Raw genomic sequence first — 18,900 nt, forward strand, 5'->3', positions numbered from 1 at the left:
AGAAATATTAAAGAAGAAAAGAAAAGATTAAAAGCCTGAATAATAAAATGACAATGAATACAGTGGATTGAGTAAATGCTCCAATCAAAAAACATATGGTGGCTGAATGGATAAGAAAATAAGAGCCTTATACATATGCTGTTTATAAGAGACTCTAGATTTAAAGATACACACTCTGAAAGTAAAGTGATGGAAAAAGATATTTCATTAAAATGGAAACAGAAAAGGCTTGGGTAGCAATACTTATATCAGACAAAGTAGACTTTAAAGCAAAGGGTGCTTTAAAGCAAATCTGCAACAATATGGGTGGATGTAGAGGGTACTGTGCTGAGCGAACAAAACCAGAGGAAGACAAATGCCTTATGATTCGACTTACATATGGAATCTAAAAAACAAAATAAACAAACAAGCAAAACAAAAACAGACACAGATACAGAGAATGTTTCCATGATTGCCAAATGGGAGAGGTATTGGAAGGATGGGTAAAAAAAGGTGAAGGGATTAGGAAGTACAAATTGATAGTTACAGAACAGTCACTGGGATGTAAAGCACACCAAAGGAAATACAGTCAGTAAAATTGTAATAACTGTGTATAGTGTCAGATGGGTACTAGATTTATCAGGATGATCTCTTAATAAGGTATAAAATGTCTAATCACTGGGTTGTACAACTGAAAGTAATATAATATGTCAACTATTATCAAAAAATTTAAAAAAATATTTTTTAAATCAAGTGGGAAAAAAAGAATAAAGACCAAACTCCTTCCACCACCAAGGCCCTCCATTGCTTAGGCAGTCTGCCTTTGAGATCACTTCCTGAGCTCCTTCCCCTTGGCCATGGCGTTCCAGGCCACTGGTGTCTTCTCTTCCCATTACCTCCAATCAGTGACCACAATGAAGGATGCTGCTGTCCCTAAGATTTACTACAGGGAGGCTTAAGATTTTCCCCTTCATTCATGAGTTGGTGGTATCAGGAAAGAATGTTCTTTCAGTGACCCTTCCTCATTTAAATGTTAAAGAAACCCCACACCACTGGGTGATTTAACATGCTAATGAGACATGACAGGTGAAGTAGCATGTAGTTATACTGTGCGAATGCCAAAAAGTCCCCACTTCTACAAACTTACACTTTGATGTAATCTTTCCCAACTCATCCTCTTCGCAACTGTTTCCTTGCTTTTGTTCAGACAGCAACATTTTTCTTTCTCCCAGCGCATGAGCTATGTGTGTAATAAATCTGTTGCCTGAACTACTTTATCATGAACTCTCTTGATTTCTATTTCAGGAGCTCCCAAGAACCTGGAATGGCTCAGGGTCAGAATTCTCACCTGCCATACAAGAGACCCGGGTTCCATCCCCGGCTAATGCGCCATGTTGGTCTCTGGTGACCTCTTCTGATCTCTGTCCTGGGAGATGGCAAGAACCTAGAACATGCACACACTACCTCCTCAGAACAGTCTTCTAAGGCTGCTTCTCCCATTTCGTATTCTCCAAAGCATGCATCAGTATCTGAAATCCTGATGGGTTGTCAGCTAACTTTATTTTCTGACTCTCAACTACACTGTGAGCTCCTGGAGCACAGGGGTCTTGTCTCTCATAACTATCATGTCTTCAAAAAAGCAAACAGATAACCAGCTTAGACTTGAGTAAATACACAAAGGATGCAAGATCTTCAGAGAACAGGAAGGAACATCCTGTGCTCAAAAGTGGCTGAGATTCGACATATCACCACGACACAAAGACATACCAGCATGGCACAGCACCAGCTCTTCTGAATGGTAGTGGTCGGGGACCTTCACTAGGAGACAGTGCTAAATAAATTGCAACCTCTGGCTGTGGTACTGCTGATCCCAGTGTACGGCAGGGAAGGTAAATGTTCCTCTCACTGAATCTTAATGAAACTCTTCAGACTCCTGAAATTGCAACTTAACACTTTTTAAATAAAACTCTTTCAAGATTTTACTAACATCAGAAAATATTTGGGGAAAAAATGAAGAAAAAGAAATGAAATATATCCACTTTTATCAGTTTGCTGCTGAGTCAGTCAGGCTTCAGGTTAAAATAAAAATTTCATGGAATTCTGATGCTTATGTACTTCTGATTTATGTACATTTGTGAGAACTCACCTCTGTATTCTTCCAAGTCTGAAATATCTTAGTCACCCCTAAACGTTTCCTTAGGCCCTGAAAAGAAAATCATTCCCAGTCCCCACAGACATCCCCAGGCCCCACAGGCTTCCAGGGATCCGTATACCTCCCAAGCAAATGACTCACTGCTCTCCAGCCTCAGTGCCTGGGATGTAACGCCTTTTGACACACATCTGACAGCTCTATAATCCACTACCTGATGGCATTCTAACACCTTAAAAACAGAAGCTGTTCTAAAGCAAGGTGACCCTATTTACCTCCCACATAGTCCCAGATTAAAAAATGGTTAGCTGCCCAGGTGACAGATTGTGGGAGGGTTATTAGTCACATGTAATATCTACTTCTTTGCCAAACTACAACCTAAAATCTAGACACTGAAAGCCCAGGTTTACAAATGTCAGTCATAAATTTGGGCATAAACCTAGCTCCAGCATTATGAAAACATCTACCTATGACTTTATTTTCAACACATTTCAGTAGTGATTCTCAACCTTGGGTGCACATTAGAATCATCTGGAGAGCTTTTAGAATGCTGTTGTCCAGGCTCCACCTTATACCAATCACATTAAGCATCTCTTTGGGTGGGACTTAGATTTTTAAAGGTCCTAGGTATTCCCAATGTGTGATCAAGTTTGAGAACCCCCGAAATATGGAAATACTGGATTTAAAACAAAATGTGCCTTCTTGGCTTCCTTTAAAACTTTCTGTATAATGAATGGTTGTGTTTATACATCAACACATGTATACACACACACACAGGCAACATGAACCTGTGCTGACAGAAGCTTGGATAGTGGTTACTCTGGGGAATGGGGAAGATTTTAACTGGAAGGGAGCTGAGGGGTGTTTGGAGGCTGTCAACATTGTTTTCGTTTTGGTTACATAGATGTCTTCTTTTGTGAAAATTAATCAAGCTGCAAATTAATCAAGGTGCATATATAATATATCAAACAAAAGTAAAAGCAAAACAATGAAAAATTCCTTCTCTTTCTCTCCTCCTTGTATATTCTCTCTTTTCTTCTACTTAAGATTTTAAAGTGTTACTTCAAAAATGCTAAACTGGTAAAAGATTAAATAAAGCTACACTTAAACATTAAATTTAGCAATGTTAATATTTATTTTAATAAGATTTAGTGATATTATTATATTAAAATAGATATTTCTTGATGACATTTAAGAGAAAATAAAAAGGTCTCTTTTAGCATTATTGTTCAACAAAAAAGTAGGGCACTCTCTTTTTAAAATTTTTTTCTCTCTTTTTTTAAACAGTATTTTACTCATAAAAATTTAAATCTATATTTGTCTTCTTCCTTTAGATTCTAAACTCCAGAATGGCAGGAACCACTTTTCACTTCTTCAATATTTCATTCACCTTACTTAGCACATAGTGTTTAGTATTTGTTTAACAAATATTTGTAGAGGGATGCAAGAATGAAACAACAAATTAATGAATATCTGGAACAGAGTTTTTTTCACCTCCAGTTTCACAAACATGGTTAAAGCTTTCCTGTTATCAAACTGCAAATTTTCTCTAAGCTGTTCCATTGACTATTAATAGATATTTTATGTTCTTTTTCCTCATAACCCTCCCTTATACCTACCTTGCTATCAAATTCATTTGTAAATGCTGGTTTAAACAAAGTTAATCATGGCCTTTAAATACCAGTATACAGTTTAAGTCACCAGGGGGTATACACAGTTGGCATGGAACAATTATCATTTACTTAACCACAGCACACTTTATTCAAAGGGCATCTCCAGGGACTATTGCTTCACAGAACCCAGTTTGGTGAACTTTAGCTTCCACCATCTAATTAAAGTTCCTTAGCCTGATATTCAAGGACCTCAAGGGTCTGTCTGATTTCACGTTGTCCTTCTGGATTTATTTCTTAGTTCCTACACCAAATAAGCTTTGAGCTCTCTTATCCCAGACTCTTTTAACACCTGCCATTTCCCTGAACTGGAATTCTTTTCCTCACCTCTTTTCCTGTTTCCCTCCATTTCAAGTTCAGACCCTAACTTTTCCAATCCCACTTTCTTTAGCCCCTCCAGTCTTCAGAATTCCCCCTCTCTCCTGAACTGCTGCTGGTACTGTCTGTACAACTCACCTGGCAACTGGTGACATACTGCCCATTGATGAAATAATGTTTCTCATTGATAGTAAAGTAACCCAACTGTAAAAAGGTTTGTGCACAATTTCCCCAAGATGGCAAGCTCCATGAGAAGCACTCTGCTCTCTTCTTATTGGTTCTCTCTCAAATGGTCTGGCATGCCCAGTGTCTCTTGCCCAGTGACTGTTCAACACGGGTTATTAATTGCTTCTAAGATTCGTACACTCACTAGCTTCCCTTGGAAGATAATCTTATCTAACCCAAAATGATAATGAGGATAGCTATTTCAGCTGTGAAAGTTCTTGCCCTTAAATGCCTCCTAATCCTTTCAAGCATTCTTTCCCAAGTCATTGGAAAAGCACCAGTAATTCCACTAACTTGAAAATTCCTCAGTCTTTTGCTTTTAACCTCATTAATCACCTGCATATGTAGAAGTAAAATTAAGTTTGCTTCATTTGTTTTGAGTAAGATCTAGCAGAGAGCCATGTGTAGTTCAATGCCTGCTGTAAAGCTGTAAGAAAAATCACGGTTGTATCTGCAAAGCATCTCTAGTTTCTCATGGTCCAAGACAGTGTCATTCCAAAGGGTGCCTTAGCTCAGTCGATGTTCAGAAGTGATTGGAGTGCACATGGACATGTGACAGCCAAGGTCTCTCAAAGTCCACCTCACTAATTGAAAATCACAGCAAGACAGAAAGACCAGAGCCTAATAATCCAAAGAATACCCAACTAATTGAGGAGGGGAACTGTTTATAAAGGAAATACAGGTATTACAATAAACTTCTGGTCTGTCTTTAAGTTGGTGGTTCTTAACTGGAAGTGATTTTGCCTCAAAAAGGACATTCGGCAGTATCTGGAGACATTTTTGGTTGTCAGAACTGGGGTGGGGATGTTACTGGCATCTAGTGGGTTGAGACCAGGGGTGCTGCTAAACATCCCGCAAGGCACAGGACAGGCCCCAAAACATTTGAATAGTTTGAGGCTGAGAAACCTGCTCTCAGATAAATAATGGAAGCCAATGAAGCATGGAAATTCCTCAACTGAAGGAGAAAAGAAAGGAGGCTATTATTTAGTTTTTAAAAATATTAGTAATTTTATAATTCAGGTTACTAATAATTTTAGGGAACTTTCACTGTTTTCTGTAATAGAGATCAAAGCCACAGAAACTCTAAAAAACAGTCTTACTTAGCAAACAACTCATCATCATTTGGTAATTTCTCCTTATGGTTGAATGACATAGCAGAATATAAACTTTAAAATGAATATTTTTAACCATCAGGAAAAAATAGCTTAAAATAATCTAAAAATAGCAAAAGTGGCAGAGTTACTCATGATATCTTGTTGGCTAAGTCAATGAATAAACCTGACTAAATTGAATTTGTTTCTCATATGCCTATGCATCTAAAAAGAAGTATATTATACAAATATCTAAATGGTAAGGTCACTTCCTTCTCTTTCCTTATCTATTCTTTCTAAATTTTCTCCAGTGAATCAATTCTAACCATTAATCTCTCGCTCCAGGCAACCATTCCTTTCCATTACTGCATATTAGATTTGTCTTGGCTAGGGGTTCATATAAATGAAATTGTATAATGTGTACTCTTTTGAATGGCAATATGCTCATGTTGGTGAACATTTAGGTTGTTTCCTATTTTGGGCTATTATAAATAAATAAAAAATAAAACTTATTCTTAAAGTAAATAAATGAAACATTTTAAAATTGTAAATTAAGCCCTGGCTGGCGTAGCTCAGTCGATTGAGCGCCGGCCTGCAAATCAGAGAATCGCGGTTCGATTCCCAGTCAGGGCACATGCCTGGGTTGCAAAATGGTTCCTTGCAGGCTAACTACCAGTAGGGGATGCACAAAAGGCAACCATACATTGATGTTTCTCTCCCTCTCTCCTTCCCCTCTAAAAATAAATAAATAAATAAAATCTTTAAAAAAAAATAAAATCGTAAATTAGTTTTAAAATATTTACATTTTAAACATAAAAGAGTGCATATTCTTTAACCCACATAGAGTGATATACATTACAGAAACAATTAGAGATTCAGCTACGTAGTCATGTACAAAGTGCTTCACAGTGGAACGGTTTAAGTAGCTTCTAACATTCCAAAGGAAAGAAAAAGAAATAATGGAAACAAAGCATCCAGGAATACCTAAATAAATTTTGCTACTTTAGTACATCTGTATGGTGGACTACTATGTAACTATTATATAGCAGTTAATCATAAATTATGATGCTGGTGAATAGTTACTGATGTTGGTGAAAAAAATAAGATAAAGATACTGTCTATAGTAGGATTCAAATTTCTCCACTTAGAGAAAAACAGTACTGACCAAAATGCATGATTATGCTCATAGTTATCTCTGAGTGATGGGGTATGGGAGCTCCTTTTATTTCTTTACACAGCTTCACAGTTAAATTTCTAAGTGAAGCATGATAAGAATTTAAGGTAGGAAAATTAAAAAATTTTAAATATTAGTGATCATATATTTAAATTCAAATTAATTTGTAATAAAGATTAGTAAGTTATTTTTGCATATTGATTTATGCTATATGAAACATATTTAGCAATACCATTACACACACAAAGATATAAAATGATTAAAATCTTAAAGGCAGTCATTTATAATTGCTTTAAACATCATAGGCATCCATATAAAAATGTAACACAAAAGCACGTTATTTAATTTTTAGAATGTTTTAAAGTTAAAACAAGTTCATCCATAATAAAGTCCCAAGTGTTGCACATTATAGAGGAAGGCTGGCTTCTGCACATGGAGGCCATCAGTAGCTCGCAAACTAATTTGAGGGAAAGGGAAGCCAAGAATAAAATCTGTCAGGATATCCTATCGTAAGGGGGTAAGTATTTACATGTGTAGTGGTATTACTAAATAATATTTGTTTGAATATGCATAAATCAGTTTACAAAGATGACTCACTGATCTCTATTATATATTAATTTGAACAAATAACTACAAAATCACCTCATATTTTTGTCCATAAATTGGAAAGCCATCAAAGGTTGTCTCTTTTTCAATTCTGCCTAACAATCTAAATCTGACCAAACTGTCACAAAATATACATTATTCATAGCCTTGAGATTCAAATAATAAGTTATGTTATCAACATTTAATTCACTAGTCTAAATGGTTAACATTGTTTGAATAATCTCCCAAAACAAATTATTGATGTCCTGTGACAGATGAGGTCACTAAGAAACCTGAGCCTGCATCAGACACTGCAGGTGCATCTACTCAACTCCATTCTTTCACTCTGTTTATCCACCTAACAAATTTTGCGAGTTTTCTGAGTTAGTAATGGGCTACTTGCTCTAAAGGACTAAAGGTAAAATAAAACAACACAAAAAACAAACATCAAAAAAGCCCACTACCCAACCTATCCTTTAGGGTTAATTCAATCAGCAAACACTTAAAAAAATAATTCTTTCAGAAAACACCTTAAGACTATCTTCTTCTACGAGTGACATTTACAAAGAGCAGCATGGGGCTGCCCTGAGTTGTGCAGAGATAAACTTGGCTAGAATAGAATGGTGCTGGGTTACACAAAAGGGAGAGGGATTGAATGAGCAATGCTGAAGTCAGGCCAGAGAAGACAAAGCCAGAGCACAGGGCTTTTGCTGCAATTGTGTTTAAGTTGACCCCATACCAAGGAGCTCTCAAAGTCCGGCTCTTCACTGCTGTGCGAACAAAAGCACCTATGATTCAACAATAAACACACCTAAACCTTTCTTTTTTTGTGAAAGGGCTCTCTGTCAATAATTTTTTTTTTATAAATCTACCAGAAAATATGGTTCTCTCTTAAGTTGCAATTCCATAAAGAAAGGTTTTTGTAGTCATTGTGATTTCCTACTTTGTATGTGCAAATGATAATTTTTACTCAAATGTGATAAACCATTTTAATTGTAAAAAAACAGAAAAGGAAATTAAGGAAGTCTTTTATCTACAAATTTACTGTATTGAATAATAAATATCATTAATATCAAAACAGAAAAACTTCATTTTTCATTGATTGGATAGGTTGAATTGTCTATTATTTGTTACAAAGCCAGTAAAATAAGCTCGTTATGATACTTTGATTTTCATTCTTTCATGTGAGATGTCTTGGTTTACTGCTCTAGTTTTTTCTTCAGTATGGACAGTCTTCCTAATGAATGCTGTAAGAGCCTTGGCCATAAGCAGATAAAGCATAGTCAAAAAGTCTGTAATGTTTTGGTTTACAGTATAAGAAAAGAACTTAAAGCCCAGCAACAAAAAATTGTCCTTTCAAGCTAGTGTTTAATCTGAAATTAGAGGATGAAAAAGGAGTGAGCTAGGAATGACTTTCTGTCTCCATATAGTGGACTCATAGCAGACAAGTGGCGCATTTTAACAGTGATACAGCTTACCAGCACGTGAGAGAATAAAAACAAATAATGCTACCAAAACAGTCAGAGACGGTGAAGAAAGGTCAGTAAGCAAGGGGTAGTTTTTATAGAAGAAATTCACTATCCTCTTTTCTGTTTGAACAGTGTTTTTGATTCAAGGATGTCTTTCACAGCACTAATTGTAATGACAAATATGAGAAATCACATAAATGTCCAACAATTGGAGATGTATTAAATGCACTTTTGGCCCATCCACATAATAGTGACCTAAATAGTTATTAAATGGAAGGCTTTTCAGTGATTTGAAGAACAAATATATATTTAGGAAGACAAGATAATGAAATTATCAATAAGTTACGGGTCATTTTTATTATCATTGTATTTATCTCTAATTCCTAACTTTTGTAGATATAAACATTTTTATTTAAAAAGTATTAAAATTACATTAAAAATTAGAGAATTTGTATACTTTAGGAATATAGGAAGAACCCACATGGATTATAGTGAGTGATAAATGATAATTTATCTCAAAAACTTTGAGAAATGTATATTAATTTGGAGGGAATGTTTAAAAAGGCTAAATTGCAGGAACAAAAAAATGCTGAAATCCCAGGGAATTAAAGTCTGTCTGTATATCACTCTTATGAAGTCCAATGTGAAAGAGAGGAGAAATACACTGGTTCTTAATCCATTTTCCAAATCATTTAGCACATTTCATGGTAAGATCTACTCCTACAGCTCTCAAACTTACTGCAATGCATTGGGAAACGTAAAGAAACATGAGCATTTGGTTAACAAAGTCTCTGCTACAAGGGTTTATAGGAAAACTAATTAAAATAACTGAGAATAATTTTGTGTACACACACAGCACATGTATTATACATGACCATTTTGAAAATCCACCTTGAATTTCACAAAACAAATGTTTATGCTTTTATGCCTTTCTTCCATTTACAAAGTTTCTAAAATTAACATATATTTATTTTCCAAATTGGTGGATATTTAGGACCTCCCCCATAAATTTTCAGTATAAACATCCTAAACGTGTCTACTTATAAACAAATGTCAGTCTCTAAAGTATATATTTAGAAAAACTATTTTTGGGTTGTATGTTATTACACATGTGAAAATATATTTACAGTATTTTTAATTTGTATAAATGCTTCCAGTTGGCATTTCAAAGTCATTATATATACACATACAAATAAGGGTTTTGGTTTTAATTTCCATGTACCCCAAGGCTTACGGATATGAAATGATATTTTCATTTTAATTTGCATTTCCTTAATTACACTTAAAATTGAGCATGTTTACATGAGTATATTGTCCATTTGGGTTTTCTCTTCCATAAATTTTCCACTGATATGCTTTTTTTGGTATTTTTAAAATTTTTTTATTTATTTATCTTTAGAAGGGAAGGGAAGAAGAGAAGGAGAGAAAAATCAATGTATGGTTGCTTCTGGTGCATCCCCTGCTAGGAACTGGCCCCTGCTGGGAACTGGCCTGCAACCCAGGCATGTGCCCTGACAGGGAATCGAATCACAATGTTTTGGTTCGCAGGCCCGCGCTCAATCCACTGAGCTACACCAGCCAGGGCTTGATACACTTTTCTTTGTGTATATGTATTTCTTCACAAAGAAATTCTAAATTTTGATGATCAAAATTTGCCTTTATGAGTTTGCTTTTTGTGTACTGGTCAAAAAGTCTTTTCAAAGTCACAGAGGTAGTCTTCTATATTTTCTCCTAATAGTTTAATTTCTTATTTTTATATTTATATCTCCAGTTTATCTAAAACTTCTCTGTGTGTATGTGTGGTTTGAGGCAAGGATCTGATATTATTTTCTTTAGGATTTAACAAGTCCTTGTCTCAACAGCATTCACTGAAGACTTCCTTTTTCACTATTTTCAAATGTCACCTTGTGTATATTAAGTTCTTAGCCATGTGTGAAATGGGGCAAGTGAGGAAGGAAAAACTGATTAAAGGAAGTTTAAGAAAAAGCTTAAGAAAGTCTTCCCTGAGAACTTGAGGTTTAAGATGAGAAAGGCAATGAGAAGTTAAAATGGTGACAATGGAAGAGAGCAGATAGAGGAGGAATTGTGGGGGCTGACCAAAGGTGGATTCAGACAGGCATTCTAGTGTGGAATCCCTGTAATCTTTGAAGACTTTGTGTCTCATTTCACGCTCCATAGTATCTATGAACTCAATTCGTAAATGGCTTCTCAGGATATGTCTTCTTAATACTTTTAAAATTCCTGTCATTATTCTATACAATTGCCATCTATCAGAGATTACAAACAAAATTAGACATGTGAAATGTAAAAAGACATAGATGCAATAGCTGAATACAGATGATGATAAGCACCATTGGTCAAATGTCGGTCTTAGCCCTAGTCCATTAGGACTTCCAGTTAAATATAAAGCTTCCTTAAACAAACTTCTTTACCAACTTTTCCTATTTGAGACATCTCTAATTTCTAGATAGGTAGAAATTTCAGTAGGTGATATCTTGTTTTATTTAAGAAAAATCACTTGAAAGAAAAATTTTGTTTCAGTATTTCCCTTATCACTAGTGTAGTAAGGACAGCAAAGGTTTCACTCTCCTTTCTCCTGACTTCAAAAAAATTCTAAGCATTCTTTATATGCTGATATTAGCAACTTGTATTAATACTATTTTTCTTTAGAAAGTCCTCAGAACAAAGGGAATAAAACTTAAAGTAAAACTATAGGGTTTTTTACCCAGTTTTAGTGCACTATAATTAGTGTGCCTACACTACAGCTTAAAATAACTTCCAAAGGTTTTGAACCACTAAAATGACTGCACACTAAAAAGAATTGAACTGTTGCTAGAAAAATCCATATAAGAAAATCTATATTAGGTGAGTCCCTCTTTAATAGTTACCTAATAGCCCCATGGATAAAGTCAGGACTTTACTGTTTGAATCGCATCTATTTATTATATAACTATTTTCCAAGCAGGTAGAAAGAAACAAGAAGAGTGAGCTAAATAAAGATTACAATTAATAATAATTAGCAGTTTTTCATCAAATGAAGTCTGCATTGTGAGTTGCATAATCAGTACCTCAGCAACCTTAGTCTCCCCCCAAAAGTCAGGGGTAGGTAGAGTCAAAGACAGGACTCTGTTTTTCTTTCCTCTTTTCTTTCTTATCTTTTTCCTTCTCTTTTCTTTTCTTTCTTTCTCTCTTATAAAGATAATTTATATGCACTGAAGAAATGCAAAAAATACATTTACATGGTGAAATACTATGCAGTAGTGAAAAAGAAGAAACTCTTACATTTTGTGACAGCATGGATGGACCTGGAGAACATCATGCTAGGGGGATTAAGCCAGTTAGTGAAAGATAAATACCACATGATCTCACTTATATGTGGAATTCAAGGAATAGAATAAACTAATGAACAAAATAGAACTAGAGCATAGATACATGGAGAAGACTGACCGCTGCCATAGAGTAGGGGTGAGGAACAAAATGAAAGATAGTGAAGGGATTAATCAAAGAACATTTATGCACGGCCTATGGACACGGACAACATTATGGGGATCGACTGAGGGAGAGGAGTGGGTGGGCCTGAGTGGAGCTGGAGGAAGGAGGAAAAAAGCAGGAGCTGCAATAACATAAACAATAAAAAAATAAACATTGAAAAAATTTAAGAGACAAAAACTATTTTATTATTATTTGTAAATACCAAGGAACACATACACACACAAAAAAAAGAGAAAGAAAGAAATTCAGAAAATACAAGTCAACGACTAGAAGAAAATAAAAATTGCATGCATGGTAGTTATAAGATCTCACAATAAGCATAATTTCCTTCTCCCACTCTTTCAGTTGGGCTCATGGCCACCCATATAAAAGACTATTTCCCAGGCTCCTTTGAAGCTAAGAGTGACCATGTAATTAAATTCTGACTGATGAGGTTAAATAGAAGAGAACTATAGTGTTTCTCCGCCCCCCCCCTTCCCCATTTCTTCATGCCCACCTCCAGGGATAAAGGTGTAGTGTTTGGAAAGGATAGAGAAAATGGCTCATTCAACATCTTTGTAACTTCTAAGTACAATTTAGCTTTGAACCATTCACTTCCATACTACTGTTTTATGGAAAAAGGGACGTTTAGCTTTTTAAAGCTACTCTTTTTATGTTACTTGGTATTTACAGCTAATCCTGATCCCGACACCTGTCTAATCATGGTGCCACCCCATTTTTGGTTAGCTACTTTTGACTTTTTAAATATTCAGCATCATGCATTACCCCTTTAAATTTTTATTTTTGGTCAGTTTACTTATTGTACATTGGGAACTCATGGAGCACATGGGAGGCGTCCTTGATTTATCTAGCTTTATTCTTTTGAATTGAAGATTTAAGTATTTTTACCCTAATTTTGTTAACAGTGTTAATGAGACATAATCTCTTCCCCCTCTTTCTGTTTTCCTCCTTCCTTCTCCCCAAAGTTCAGAACTCTGAATGCAGACTCCATCTCTTAATGTTTTTATGATGTCACCTTCAGATTTTTTTCTAGAACTGAATCATGCACTTATTTCTCTCAAATACAAAGGTTCAGAAATCAAATATATCTTCTTGTGAAGAACTGAGAAGACACTTAAGATAAATGAGCCATTTCCTCAAAGCTGAATTTTCAAGGTGAAATGACATTTAAACATTACCTTAAAATTGTTCAGTTGCTAAAAAGTTCAGCATTCAACTCACTTGCAACATTCTGTTTAAACAGAGTAAGACAAGAAGGTGAAGTAAAATGGCAAAAGGTTACCTAGGTGAAGAAAAACAATTCCATCACTACTCAGTGTTAAGAGCTTCCCCCCAATCTGAAATTGTGTTTATTTTTAGCTTTAATTTTTAGATTAAAATTCTATCTAAGCTCATATCACAGGTCAATTGTTTTAGTTCCAAAGATCTGTAGTGTCTGTCTACATAGATCAGAATAATTTTGCAATTGTCATTTTTTTCAATTTGCTTCATAATAGCAGAAATAGCCTAAGTAACTGAGTGACAAGTACAGTGACAGCTTCTGAAGGGTCCTGAATTCAAACAAGTTTAAATTTGGACTGAATAGGACTTGACCTCACCTGGAGTCACTATTTAATCAGAGACAGTCATTTTGCAACAGAATGTACAACTGTTTGCAGGACAGACATGAAGTCAAGTTACTGTACAATATGGAACACTTATCACAAAGGCTGAGAAGTCACCACCAATTATCAGAATTTTGCAGTTTACTCATAAGATCTCTTAACCTCATTTTTGCATGTACTAGTCCAGTTCTCCCAACACCAGTTGTTGAATGGGCTATTTTTACCCCATTGTATACTCCTGCCCCCTTTGTCAAATATTAATTGACCATAGAGACTTGGCTTTATATTTGGGTTCTCTATTGTGTTCCATTGATCTATGTATCTGTTCTTATGCCAGTATCAGTCTGTTTTGACTAAAATGGCCTTGTAGTGTAGTTTGATATCAGGTATCCCTCTTACTTTGTCCTTTCTCAAGATCGCTGAGGCTGTTTGGAGAGTTTTTTGGTTCTGTATAAATTTTTGAAATATTTGCTCTAGATCTGTGAAATATTTCATTAGTATTCCATTAATAAGAATTGCACTGAATCTATTGATTGCTTTGGGTACTATGACATTTTAATGATGTTAATTCTTTCAATTTACGAACATGGTATATGCTTCCATTTATTCATGTCCTTTTTAATTTATTTCTTCAGTGTTCTATAGTTTTCCAAGTCCAGGTATTTTATCTCCTTGACTAAATTTATTCCTAGGTACATTATTTTTCTTATTGCCATAGTAAATGAGAATATTTCCTAGCTTCTGTTTCTGATATTTCATTGTTGTTATACAAAAGTGCCATTGACTTCTGAATTTTGACTTTGTATCCCTCTGTTTTGCCAAATTTACTTATTAGGTCAAGTAGTATTTGGTGAAGACTAGCAGGTTTTCTATATACACTAGCATGTCTTCTGTGAATAATGACAGTTTTACTTTCTACTTCTCAATTTGGATGTGTTTTATTTCTTTTTCTTTTCCAATCACTGTGGCTAGAACTCACAGTACTACGTTGAATAAGAGTGGTGAAAGCAGACACCCTTGTCTTGTTCCTGATCTTAAAGGGAAAAAAGGCTTTTTGTTTTTGCCCATTGAGAATGATGTTGACTGTAGGTTTCTCATATATGGCTTCTATTCTTTGAGGTGTGTTCCCTCTATCCCCATCTTGCTGAGTGTTTTTATCGTACATGGATGCTGGATTTTATCAAATGCTTTTTCGGTATCTGTTGATAAGATCATGTAATTTTTGTCCTTCATTTTGTTTATTATATTTATTGATTTGCAAATATTATACCATCTTTGCATTCCTGGAATGAATCCCACTGCATCATGGTGTGTGGTCTTTTTAATGTATTGCTGAATCCAGAGTGCCAATATTTTGTTGAAGATATTAGCATCTATGTTCATCAGAGATATTGGTGAGTGATTTTCTTCCTTTGTCGTGTCTTTACCTGGTTTTGGAATTAGGATAATACTGGCCTCGTAAAAAAAGTTTGGGAGTCTTCCTTCTTCTCGAATTTTTGGGGATAACTTGAGAAAGAAGGTAGTTCTTTCTTAAATGTTTGGTAAAATTCACATATGAAACCATCTGGCCCAGGGCTTTTGTATACCAGGAATTTTTTGATTACTGCTTCGGTTTCACTAGTTCTTATCAGTCTATTCAAGCTTTCTGACTCTTGATTCAGTTTTGAAAGATTATGTTTCTAGCAATTTGCCCATTTTGCCCATGTTGCTCAATTTTTTGGCATATGGTTGTTCATAGTAATTTTTTACAATACTTTGCATTTCTGTGGTATTGGTTGTAACTTCTCTTTCAGTATTGATTTTATTTATTTCAGTCCTCTCTCTTTTTTTCTTGATGAGTCTGGTTAAAGGTTTGTTGGTTTTGTTTATCTTTTCAAAGAACAAGCTCCTGGATTTATTGGTCCTTTGAATTGTGCTTTTAGTCTCCATGTCATTTAGTTCTGCTCTTATTTTGATTATTTCCTTTCTTATACTCACTCTGGGCTTTGTTTGTTGTTATTTCTCTAGTTCTTGTACATGTAAGGCTATGTTGTTTATTTGTGATTTTTCTGTCTTCTTTGGATAGGCCTGTATTGCTATGAACATCCCTCTCAGTGCTGCCTTTGCTGTGGCCAATAGGTTTTGGGATGTTGTGTAATCATTTTCACTTGTTTCCTGAAAGTTTTGGATTTTTTCCTTGATTTTATTGTTGACACATTCATTATTTAATAACATGTTACTCAGTCTCCATGTATTGAAATGTTGTTGTTTTTCCTATGAGGTTGGTTTGTAGTTTCAATCCATTGTGAGCTGAGCACATGCTTGATATGATTTCAATTGTTTTGAACTTGTTTAGGCCTCTTTTGTATCCTGCCATGAGGTCGATCTTTGAAAATGTTCCATGTGCTTTTGAAAAGAATGTACATTCTCCTTCATTGGAGTGAAAGTTTCTGTATATATCAATTATTTGATCTAGAGTGTTGTTCAGTGCCACAACATCCTTATTGATTCTTTGTTTAAAACATCTATCCATTGCAACAGTGGGGTGTTAAAATCCTCTACAATGATTGTGTTATTATCAATATCTTTCTTGAAGTCCTCCAAGATTTTCTTTATATACTTAGGTGCTCCTATGTTGGGTGCATATATGTTTATAACTGTTATGTCCTCTTTTTTGACCACTCCCTTAAATATTATGTACTGACCTTTGTCCCTTTTTATGGCTTTTGTTTTGAAGCTATTTTTGTCTGAAATAACTATTGCTACCCCAGCTTTCTTATTATGTCTGTTTGCTTGGAATACTTTTGCCATCCCTTCACTTTGAACCCATGTAGATCTTTTGTTCTGAGGTGGGTCTCCTGTGGAAAGCATATATGCAAATTATTTTCTTATCCGTTCAACTAATCCATGTCTTTTGATTGGAGCGTTTAACCTACTTGCCTTTAATGTCATTATTGATGGGTACTTATTCATTACCATGTTTTCTGCATCTGTGTTCCTCTCTTTATCTCATACTCTCTCTCTCTCTTCTCTCTCCATCTTTTTCTTTATATAGAAGTCCTTTTAGTATGTTATACCACACACCAGAATAAACTGATAGTGGATAAAAGACTCAAATATAAGTCATGACATCACAAAAGTCCTAGAGGAAAAAAATAGGCAGGAAACTTTCAGATATCCCACATAGCAATATTTTATTTATTTTCCCTTAGGGTAAGGGAAATAAAGAAAAAAGTAAATGAATGGGACTACATCAAGTTAAAAAGTTTCTGCACAGCTAAAGAAACCATCAACAAGAAGAAAAGGGAACTAACCATATGGGAGAACATATTTGCCAATGATATTTCGAAAAAGGATTTGATTTCTAAACTGTGTAAATAACTCATACAACTCAATACCAGGAAGATAAACAATCCAATTTAAAAAAATGGTCAAAGGACCTGAACAGACATTCTCCAAGGAGGATACAGCGAGGGCCCAGAGACATATGAAAAGATGCTCAATGTCATTAGCCATCAGAGAGAGGCAAATTAAAACTACAATGAGATATCACCTGACACCTGTCAGAATGGCCATCGTTAATAAATTAACAAACAACAAATGCTGGCAAGGATGTGGAAAAAAGGAAACCTCCATACACTATTGGTGGGAATGCAGACTGGTGCAGCCACTCTGAAAAGCAGTATAGAATTTCCTCAAAAAACTAAAAATGGAACTGCCTTTGGGCCTGGCAATTCCACTGCTTTGATTATATCCTAGAATTCCAAATCACCAATTCAAAAGAACTTGTGTACCCCTATGCTCATAGTAGCACTATTTGTAATAGCCAAGTGCTAGAAACAGCCTGAGTGCCCATTAGTAAAGGAGTGGATCAAAAAACTGTGCTACATTTACACAGTGGAATACTACACATCAGAAAAAAGATGGAACGCCTACTTTTTATGAAAGCATAGGTGCAACTGTAGAATATTATGCTAAGTGAAACCAGCCAGTCAATAAAAGACAAATACCATATGATCTCACCTATAAAAGAAATCCAATGAACAAAACAAACTAATGAACAAAATAGATCCACAGGCATGGAAACATGGAACAGGCTGACAGTGACCATAGGGTAGGGTGGAGGGGGAACAGACTAGTCAAAGAACATGTATTAATGACCCATGGACACAGATAACTGTGGGAATTGACTGTGGGGGCAGGGGATTGGATGGGCAGAGGAGGAGCAAGGGGGAAAACTGGGAAAACTGCAATAGAATAACAATAAAAATCATTACAAAAATAAAAGTTATTGAAGAAATGAAAAAAGTACCCAACTCTTCCCCAAAAATCTCTGAACCTGAACTACACGGAGCTACTGTCCAAATCTAGCATGAGGTCCTGAACAATAGGAAAATGAAAGAAACAGCCAAAATTACATATTATTGGAGATGTGCTAAGTTCTAATTTTTGCCCTAACCCCAGGTTTTCATCTGATATTTATGGAGAGAAGTCCTGGTACCCCTGTCTCCCCTGTCATAACACATGAACTGGATGTATTCCAATCTAAATTCAACCCGTCCACTTACTCATTGGATTCCACCTGCTTTTGTATATTTAAGTGTGAGGAGCTTCACCCTCAGGCCCCCCCTGGCCCCCATAGATGAGAATAAGTCTACCAAGACATGGTCTGCTTGGGGAGGAAAGGTGGCAGATCTCTCAAAGAAAGGCCACGAACTTTTTAGTCAATGGGCTTTTATTGGGTTCATTTTGCACAGGAATATAGGTAAGGATCAAACAATAGATAGCATACAAAGAACTATGAGGGCTTATTCTGAGTCAGGGTCAGATAGCTAAAGAGCCATAAAATTCTGAGGAACAAACATCTTGCTTGGACCCTTATCATTTAATCGAGAGCATTATAAACAAAGCAGGCTTCACATATTCTTCACATAAAGAATTTTACATATTCTCTTTGGCCTGATTGCCTGGGGAACCTGCCCTTTCCAGCTTTGGGCTGTACCACCCTCTGCCATTGTTTCAGGCTTAAGGCATTGTTTTAGGCTTAAGTCAGGCAGAGGAAGTAAGGCAGCCAAGAGATTAGGAGACTTCTCCAACACAGAATGCAGACTCAGGCTATGTCAAAGCCGAGGGGCAAGGGTCCATCACCCCCTTTTGCTATAGCC

General features: G+C 35.6%; 1 protein-coding gene across 1 annotated transcript in view; it reads right to left on the reverse strand.

Annotated features, from left to right (window-relative positions):
* The window catches only part of LOC118980457 (probable G-protein coupled receptor 158), a 165,148-nt gene that overhangs the window by 62,335 nt on the left and 83,913 nt on the right, over positions 1–18,900 (reverse strand). The gene's annotated exons all lie outside the window — the stretch shown is intronic.

Source organism: Sturnira hondurensis, unplaced genomic scaffold (genome assembly GCF_014824575.4).
Source record: "Sturnira hondurensis isolate 20B ecotype Veracruz unplaced genomic scaffold, ASM1482457v3 Scaffold0022910, whole genome shotgun sequence".
Lineage (NCBI taxonomy): Eukaryota > Metazoa > Chordata > Mammalia > Chiroptera > Phyllostomidae > Sturnira > Sturnira hondurensis.